This window comes from Octodon degus, unplaced genomic scaffold (assembly GCF_000260255.1).
Source record: "Octodon degus isolate 3935 unplaced genomic scaffold, OctDeg1.0 scaffold00046, whole genome shotgun sequence".
Taxonomy (NCBI): domain Eukaryota; kingdom Metazoa; phylum Chordata; class Mammalia; order Rodentia; family Octodontidae; genus Octodon; species Octodon degus.
This window is the reverse complement of record NW_004524622.1, coordinates 2357464-2367456: the sequence shown is the minus strand read 5'-3', so window position 1 is coordinate 2367456 and position 9993 is coordinate 2357464. Positions and strand designations below refer to the sequence as shown.

Sequence of the window (9993 nt, the reverse complement as noted above, 5' to 3'; positions counted from 1 at the left end):
CCAGCTCAGCCCACCAGGGGGCGGGGCTGGCTGTTATGTGGTGCTGGGGATTGAACCATGGTCCCAGTGCTTGCTAAGCTTGTTCTAAGTAGGTGCTTTAGACCACTGAGCCATCTCACCAGCCCTGAAATTTCTTATATATGCCTAAACTGCTGTTTAGAAGTGAGTACTAATTCTTACCATAAATATATGAAATTTAAAAAAAAATATGAAATTTTGAAAGGTCACCTTTTAAAATAGTATAAGAAAAGCCACTGGATGAAGTAAGTAAAGCAGAAGCCAACAGCCATCAGACCTTTTTCCCAACAACACTGTATGCCTTAACATAGTAAAATAGGGATTAGAACAATACTTCCCATATAATATCCTTTAAAAAGCACCATGACATCTACTCTTAGAACTACTTTTCCCTTATTCACATTAAGAAGACGTTTAAACATAATTTGTTAAATTTAAGTTTAGGGGCCAGGGAGATGGCTCAGTGGAATAAATGCTTCCCTGGCAAGCGCAAGGGCCAGAGTTCAATCCCTGGTTCTGCAGAAAAAAAAAAAAAAAAAAAAGCAACACCAACTGAAACATTCGAGGCTTTTAAAAAATATACATATAAACTCCATTTTTAATCTAGTTTCTGTGAGAGTTGCCAGAGGGCAGTGAAACTCCCGACATCCTGGCGTAGGGAGGACGGTCACACAGTTTATCTGCTTGGCTGCGTTCCTGTCATCAGGCCAGACTCTGCCAGCTATTCTCTTAATTCAAATTCTGCCCACGCTGGCCTCGGGACCCTTGTCATCAGGGCACCACATCCTCACACCAGCGAAGCACAGCAGTTCAGGAGGTGCATCTGTCATCTTTTGCCATCGTATTTCCACACAATGCTCCAGACAGTAGATCCGAGCTTGGCATCAGGGATGATCACCAGGGAGCCGCTGGAAGTGCTCTCTGCGTACTCAGGGAACAGGGTCAAGGGCAGTGTCTAATACAGGAAGTACACTCCATTCTTCTTCACTCTTGAAGGTCTACACACCTGCTGGAGTTGTATGGGGGAAAGCCAAAGCGCTGCATTCGTCTCTGCTTGGTTCCTCATTCAGTGAAGTCACACTGGCAGCTTGAAGAGGCTATTGTAGCGGGCCTTTGACATCAAGAGCATCACCTCACACTAAGAGTAAGTCCTCCCCCCGTTGTTAAGCACACCAGCACACTGCCACTGACAACATGCATTCTGGCCAAGGGCAACACGACAGTATGCTGTTATTAGGACAGGAGAACATATACAGTATGATCTATAGGGGGAACGAAGAGAATTCTGTGAAAATTTTAAAAAGGGATTATTGATATAGGAATGAAACTCTCAACCTGAAAGATACCTGGGCCGAGTTCGTGTTCTCTAAAACCGAAGAATGAATTTTAGGAACAAATGGAGGTTAAGAGCAGAATATATTTATTGAGGAAAAGAAAGCTCCTGTCCAAAGAGGGACAAAAGGAGGACTGGAGCAGGTTGTCCCCAGGAAGCAGTCTTTTCCAGGGCTTTTTATAGAGTAAAACCGTTTAGTGAGGTGAGTCTAAGTTAGGAACTCACCTAGGTGGGCATGAGGTGGGACTAAACTATGGTCAACCAATGAGATTACAAGCACTATTGCTCAGGTAAAACTGATTAAATCCAGGACCAAATGAAGAAGAGAGTCACACAGCAAGCTGGCATGAACACAGGACAGGGTCTCTTCTTGTTGGGGGATGGCTTAGTGACTCTTTAGGGCTCTTTCAAGGTGACTGATACCTATTTAGAGTACCAATCCCTGATGTCCATCCTTAGGGAAGTATGTGGCTACATTTCTTTCCTCTTTTGTCTTGAGGTCTGGCCCTTAGCGGGAGGTGTCTGTCTCTTCCAAAGTTGCGAAGTCACCGTGTCTTCCATGTTATCTCCTTGAGGGCCTGGCCCTGTCGGACTGCCTCTAATATTTCTGACACAGCTGCCTACAACATTATGATAACCAAAATTAGACATATTTTATGCATCATTAAGGGGAATAAAGGGAAAATTCTGTTTTATATTGTAGTTATTCAAATTGTTTGATTATCAGTCTTCTCATATTAATAGGCCATACTGAATTTTTCAAATAGAATTATAATACTCAAAAGAAACTCTAGAAATAGTTGTTTTTTTTTTTTTTGAAACAGGCTTTTTCTTAACAGCAACTTTCTTTTTCAAAGTATTTTTCTCCCAGAGGAAGGGTGCCTTAGGAATCTTATAAATAAAAGACAATGCAATTAACACATGCCTGAGATAATTTAATTTCATTGAATGTAGTGTCCTCTGAGAATCCTAACCCTTGAGAACTACTTGAAAAGCATCCCTTATAAATGTTTCAGTGATTTCCAAATTTGTCTGTGTATAGAAATCAACTTAGGATAAGAATCTTGGAAAGTAGGGTCAAGAATACAAATTTCTAAATTATACATTTTCAACAAACAAAGGGATAAAAATACTATGCTTACTTTGGTTTGGACTCAACTAATTATGATTGGGGGCCTGGGAGATGGCTCAGTGGAATAAGCACTTGCCTGGCAAGCACAAGGGCCTGAGTTCAATCTCTGGTTCCACCAAAAAACCCCCACAAAAACCAAACAACAAAACTAATTATGATTAAGCAATATGCTATCAGTATGATAAACTGAATTCAGTCTAACTGGATTTTTTTTTTTTTCTTAACTGGATTTATTTTTTGAGACAGCGTCTTGCTCTGTAATTCAGGCTGGCCTTGAACTCACTATGGAGCCCACGCTGGCCTCAAACCCTGCCTCAGCCTCCCAAGTGCTGGGATCACAGGTGTGTGACACCACATCTGCCTCTAATAGGGTTTTTAAGGTAATGTAACAGTTACTTTAGAGACCATAATAAGTGAAAAGAGAGTTACAGAAAGTAATCCAATTAAAAGTGTTTGCAGGTCAGGGAGATAGCTTGGCGGTCTAAGTGCCTGCCTGCCAAGCCCCAGGATCCGGGTTCAATCCCCAGTACTGCATGCTGAGCTGAACTGAGCCTCCAGTTGGCCACCGAAACCACGTGTGGTAGCATATACCTGTAAAACCAGCTCTGGGGAGGCTGTGACAGGAGGATCACTATGAGTCTGAGCTGCATAGCAAGACCCTGTACCAAATAAATAAATAAATGAACAAATAAATGATTTTTTAAAAAAGTGTTTGCAAATAATTTGTGCTTATGATCAAATAATTACCACTGGTTCAAGGTTTAGCGGAAAACTATGAGCCCGTATATACTTGCCCTGTGATAAACTTCCTGGGTGTGTCACTCTGCTATTGTTTAAGTAGCCAATCAGGTATAAAATTTCATGCATGATTCCTGCCAAAATATGGTTAACTTTTGTCTTCTACACGTTTTAACAATGATATGTAAGAATTGCTGTTAAGAATCTCTGAGAATTTCTGTTCAGTAAAATAATGGTTAAGTGGCTATAACCTGAAGGAAAAATATGAACATTACACAGAGCGAGAAAAGGTCAAACCCCTGGGAAAACCCCAAATTCTGAATCCTAGAGCCAAGGTACAAATTTAAAACTGCCAAAGAGAGAGAAAAGTAAACACTGCTTCAAAAGACTTTATACATGTTTTTAATAATAGTCCTCAGAAGCTATAAAGCTTGGAATTTCCATGTTGACAGAGGTAAACTTCTAATTTTACTCCACAACTTTTAATTTCTACTCTAAAAGGACAGCCAAAGATAAAACTGGCAGAGAGAGAAAACCACAGCAAATCAGACTCGACTTCCTCATCCTCTAGCTGAGTCCCCAGCCACTCCCTTTCTGCCACCACAATTACCTAGTATGGTGTGTGGTAAACCCCAACCAAAGAAACAAATGTAACAAGAATGCTCAAGGCAGAACAGAATGCCTGTCCCAACCAGGGCCCAAACTCCTGATGCACTCAAGTAACTCAGCAGCCTGTGGGGAGTGCCACATCGTGGCTCCCAGACTCGAAGAAGACAACTGCCCCGTCAGCAGCATTCCAGTTCAGCAGCTGCAGCCCGTCATTCTGAGCGCCATTACAAATAAGAAATTCAGAAGAGGGAGTTTCTATTATTCTATTTTTACAAGTGATAGAAGGCTCAGGGAGACTAAGGATCACATAAGCTACGCACCCAGGAAGTGTTGAAGCCAAAACATAACAGATACTGACCTTTGTTCTTCTACATCAAAACTAAAACAGTGAATCACTGTACTTCATACAATGTACACAGCCTGTAGCACATTCCTACTATTGTTAGTTGAGGGAAGTCGCATTCAGGACTTAACACAGGCTAACAACCTACATTATTTTTTTTAGATGAAAAATAGGTTTATTTAAATATCTTTCTCAAATGTAATCATAATAATATAATAGCCTACATTATTTTATTTTATTTTATTTTTTGGTGGAACCGGGGATTGAACTCAGGCCCTTGCGCTTCCCAGGCAAGCGCTTATTCCACTGTGCCATCTCCCTGGCCCCAAATAGCCTATATTAAAAGGGACCTGAGACTCATTTTTGTGTGTACCACAAATGAATTAAGGAACGTTCATATCTTTGATCAACATTTATCACATTCTTCAATTCCTATCAAACTGGCTAAGGCAGATGTATTTGAAGGGGTTGAGGACTACTCAGGTCTTACTCCTGAGTACCTCAGTGTAGAGGGACTGTTTGCTTTATCCAGGCACTTAAGCACAGGGCTTGTGAAACTCAAGCTTACTATTAGCTCCACTGACTTAGAGACCTGGAGAGTTCACTTGTAATCTAAGGTTTGTTTGTTTGTTTTAAACAGCTTCTGGTGAGGGAAAATCACCCACAAACTAAATCTGAAAACGCCAAGAATATTTCTTTTCCTAAAAATATACAACCTTTTAAGCAAACAAAACGATGAGTAAGGAGAGCCACATGGCAGATTCTGTCCTGTTCTGTGCAATTCTTCTAGGGCTCCATGATCAGGAAGTGAGCCACTGAATTGAACTTGTTCTAAAATTGCTGCCAACTCCTTCCATACAGCATTTTCACCTACTGTGTGATCTAAGCGACTGACACCCACAGTTACTCTCAAGTGGGCAGGACGAAGCTTTACTAGGCGCCAACAATCTGAAGTCAACTTGTATTTTGCTCTCACAGAACCTTTACTCCTTTTGCATCATACAAAAACAGCTATCAGGGCCGGGACTATAGGTCAAAGGCATGAGCGCCTGCCTGGCAAACTCAATCCAAGTTCCAAATTCAATCCCATACTGCAAAATAAAAAAGAAAAAAGAAAAAAAAAGCTCCTTTCCCTCCCCCAAAAAAGAAACAGCTATCACTGCCTATTAGCCAGTTTCTTTTGTTGCTTTTTTTTGGTGGGGTTACATGCTCTACAATTGAGCTACTTGCTTTTTAATTAAAACTAAATTTGTGATTCAGAAATCAAAGCATTCTGTTTTCATGCTTTTTAAACCACTTCCTGCACTTCACTTACTCAATTACAGTGCCCCTCCCCAGTGCTGGGACAATCTCCCTCTTCATGAAGAACGTCCCTTTTTCTCACAGGCTCCCTGCACATAAGTTTTTGATTTGTGAGGACATCGTCCTATTTTGGAGGGGGAAAAAAATCTAAAACAAAAACAAGATGATGGTACCAAAATAATAACCAGAATACAAAAACCATTGAAAGCACAAGTATTCTCTATGTTTTGATATGTTCACTTGACAGAAGGAACAGCCCAATACTTTCGTAGCAGACCAGCATCAGAGAGGTAGAAAATGTCCTGGACAACCGAGCAGAAATAGAAAACAAATGTACCACAGGAGCTACATGGCCATCTAATTTAATTCTGACATCAGCCATCACTGCACAAAACCAGCATGCTGGCTGGTTGGCACTACCAAGCCCCTCTGCCTCTCAGGAAATACTGCTCATTGTTTCATGAAAGGCAGTTGTGTCATCCTGAGAAACAGCCTAGCCTCCACCATCTCAGACTTGGCCACTTCACTGCTCCCTAAAGCAAACATGTAAGTCACTAAAGAATGGGCAGTAGATCACCAATTGAAAAGCACTGCAATTCTTCCTGAGGGCTGTTCTGCTGCAGGGGGACTGAAGAGAATGGCAACTCAACGCAGTGCTCCTTGATTGGGCTCCATATTTGAAGGATTTTTTTGGCTGCTCAGGATGCCTTCAGGACAGGTCTGGTTTGGCTTGAGGATGAGGAAATCAAACCACAGCACCCTGAGCCTGACCGGGCTCCATATTTGAAAAACAACGCAGGTACATAACATTACCACAGCGCGGGCTGTGCTTTTGTTGTTAGCCTTTTTCCAGTGTTAAAAGGTGTTTTTTCAGGGTACTAATAGTCTTGCTTTTATATAAAAGAATGTCTTGCTTATGAGACATAATAGTGAAGAATAAAAAGTCACACCGTGTTTTTTTTTTTAAACAACTTTTTAAGTTTTATTTTATTTTATTTTTTAAATATTTTTTAAAAAAATTTTTTTTATTTATTTGTGTGTGTGTGTGTGTGTGTGTGTGTGTGGCCAGCTCAGCCCACCAGGGGGCGGGGCTGGCTGGCATGTGGTGCTGGGGGATTGAACCATGGTCCCTGTGCTTTGTTAAGCTTGTTCTAAGTAGGTGCTCTAGACCACTGAGCCATCTCACCAGCCCACTTTTTAAGTTTTAGAAGTTTTTGATTAACAGAACAGATGTACAGCCCATACAGACAGGAGCTCTTGCATACTCAATATCCAGTTTACTCTCCTTCTCCATTGTTAGTTTTGTTCGGAATGGGCCATTCGCCACAGTTCCTAAGCCAATGACAACGTGTCACTGCTGCTGAAAGTCCGCGTGCGCTGCAGAGCGCCTGGCCGCTGCTCGACGTCTCCTTTCCCTCGCAGCGCTTTCCCTCGCAGCGCCGGAGGGCATCGTCGGTCCCTGGACTCCTCTCAGGTCACTCAGCATGCTTCCCCAGGCTCTTCAGACAGCTGCTCAGGCCTGTCTTTTGATAACCTTGACAGTCTCGAAGAGCTGCTAATTACGCTTTTTAAAGAATGTCTCTCAATTAGGGTGTTTCTGATGTTCTTCTCCAGGTTGCACTGAGAACATCGACTTCTGGAAAGAATACTCGAAGAGAGAAAAAAGAGGCCGCCCCTTTCCTCTGCCAGCAGGAAAGGGAGTGATCTCAGGCAGCTGGCGCACCTCCCCTGCCGTCCTGGGAGTGACCGGGCGACTGCCCTCGGCCACCTTTAGGGCTGGCTGTTCCCAGGGCGGCCCGCAGTTGAAGGTCCAGAGGTCCACACAGCCCGCGGCCCCAGACTGCTCTCCAAGGCAGCACTGCCGTGGGAGGCCTGCAGGGGACCTGAGGCTGCCGTCTACACCCCTGGCAGCACCAGGCAGGCAGGGGGCCCGAGGCTGCCGTCCACACCCTTGGCAGCACCAGGCGAGCAGGGTCTTGGCTGTGGCAGGCCTCAGCAGGAGCCGCATCCCAGACTTCATCTTGCAGCCAGCGCAGAACCCCTGCCCCCCCCCCCACGTCGGAAGCCCCCAGGCAGATCCGCAAAAGGCAGGAAGCTGCGCCCCAGTGGCGGCGGCCCGCAGATCTCCTACACCCCTCCGGGCGGCCCAGGAGTGCTTTCTCCTGTGCATTACCCTCCTGTGCTGCGCAACAGAGCCCGATAAGAGCCTCCCTGGAGTGTTCCCATCCCTCCCGTGATTCCTATCCCAGGCAGAGTGGCACAGGTGTGCCGCTTTAGCAGTACAGGCTATTAGCACCAAGAGCAGCATGACCCTAAGGTAGGAGATGTGCAGAGCCCTCAAGAGGCAGCAGAAACTGTGGAAGAGCTCCTGAAAGCTGCGCTGGGGGTACAGCCTGAGCTGCGGAGCGGCAGGAGCACGTGGGAGCCGCTCTGAGCGGCAACGCCGCGAGTTGCAACCTAAAGCACTCCAACCCTAAGAGCCAAGAGGTACTGGGGCACAAAGCCCAGAACTGCGACAGTACAGACCGAGAGCCACTGGCAATCAAAACTCAAAGCTCTAATATAAAGGGAGTTGCACTTAGGCAGCTCATGGCTTCTATCTGAATTGTGCAAAAGAATCGTCCGCTAATTGGTGATAACACCAAAAAGATATACGCCATTCTCATCATATGTCAAAGGTACATTCTATCAATTTTTTTGAAAGGAAAAAATTTTATTTTGAAATTATTTTAATTTACAAATAGGAAACATTAGGGGGACAAAAAGCATGCAGGCAAATGCTTACTTCATGAGCTTCTTCAACCTGTAAGATGCCAAGAAGAAAACACTATTCCAGAGGGGTCAGCCTCCCACAGTGAGGTTGTTAATGGGGATGTGGATCAACTCCACAAAGCAGCCCGTGAATTCCATGATAGCAAATCCTATCACTGTTGCCAAGGTGATTTGCTGGAATCCTTTTCTGTCTGGGTTGGTGTATCTTTTAACCAGCAGAAATGAGTCCTTCACAAACTGCTGATTTGGTTGTCAGAGCTGCATTACCTGATCCAAGACTGCCCGCTCCCCACTACAGATCCCTCATACTGTCAACTAACTTGTCACTGACAATGCTGACCTCAATCACATGGCTGATGTAATGTGGCAGGTCAAGTCAGTAATACCCAACTTACCATATCATACATCTCAGAAATAATGTACTATGTTCATCCTTTATTTACAGAGAGAGGAATTATGCTGCACTGCCTCGAGGCTGGAGTAGCGACAAACTATTTGGAATTCTATTACATAAGATTTGTCTATTCTCTTCTACGCAATAATTTATTCAATCATTTACTTATGTCATAAAATTGGTATTTTATACTTTGGACTACATACTACTTTGTTGCTCAAATTGTTTAATGTTTGGACACTGAAGTCTCTTCTAATTGGCTCTTATATGCATTATGTATACCTCCATTACTTTTTTTTGGTCTTTTTTGGCGGAACCAGGGATGAACTCAGGCCCTTGTGCTTCCCAGGGAAGCACTTATTCTACTGAGCCATCTCCCTGGCCCCACTATTTTTTTTAAAATTTATTTATTTATTTATTTGTGTGTGTGTGTGTGTGTGTGTGGCCAGCTCAGCCCACCAGGGGGCGGGGCCGGCTGGCATGTGGTGCTGGGGGACCGAACCATGGTCCCTGTGCTTTGCTAAGCTTGTTCTAAGTAGGTGCCCCAGACCACTAAGCCATCTCACCCCCCCCCCACTATTTTTGTTTTAAATACGTTTTTTCTTTGCAGCACTACAAAACATTCCAGGCTCATCTTGTATATATCTTGATCCATTTGTAGAATCAGCTATTTCTTCAAGGTGCCCTTGTTCTATGGAGAATGGCATTTGAGTGATCTGTATACTAGCTATTCCTGTTGCTACAGGACTGTTGTTATAATTGATTCTAGGCCATTTCTATTTTAGCTTAACCATCTCTTTTGGTTATGAATTTTTCTAAAATGCATATTGTTGTACATGATCTTTTATATAACTTCTATACTGACAGGTGGCAGTTAAACTACCTATACCTGTCTATATGTTTTGTTCATTTCGTTTATTTTCTTTTGGTGGAGATGGGAATAGAAATCTAGTAACCTCTTCATCCTTCACATTCCCATCCTTCCTTTACCCCGAGGTTGTGGTCAGAGAAAGAGTACAGAGTGAGCTCAGGGTTTGATCCGCACCAGCAGGGAGCTGTCATTAACCACTCCTGCCTCACCTGTCCATGCTGCCCTGGGACGCTGCTTCATCAGAACCAACTCCCACTCTGGGTGTGCGAGTTTTTGCTGGGCCACAGAAACTAGGACTATTCAATGTAACTTCAGCCTGACCCACTAACTACCGTCTGCCCCCAACATACACCCAGCAAGAAACCGTCCTACGTAGTGACTTTTAAGAAAACAATTTGTCAAGATGTAAAGAACTTGATTTCCAGGTCTGCTGTGTGTTCATCCTCACTGCTGGTACTAGGTATAATCCATAAATTAGCCA

General features: G+C 43.7%; 1 pseudogene; it reads right to left on the bottom strand.

The window, feature by feature from the left end:
• Positions 1 to 8316: 8316 nt before the first annotated feature.
• On the bottom strand, positions 8317 to 9729 carry LOC101579029 (annotated as a pseudogene).
• Positions 9730 to 9993: the final 264 nt, after the last annotated feature.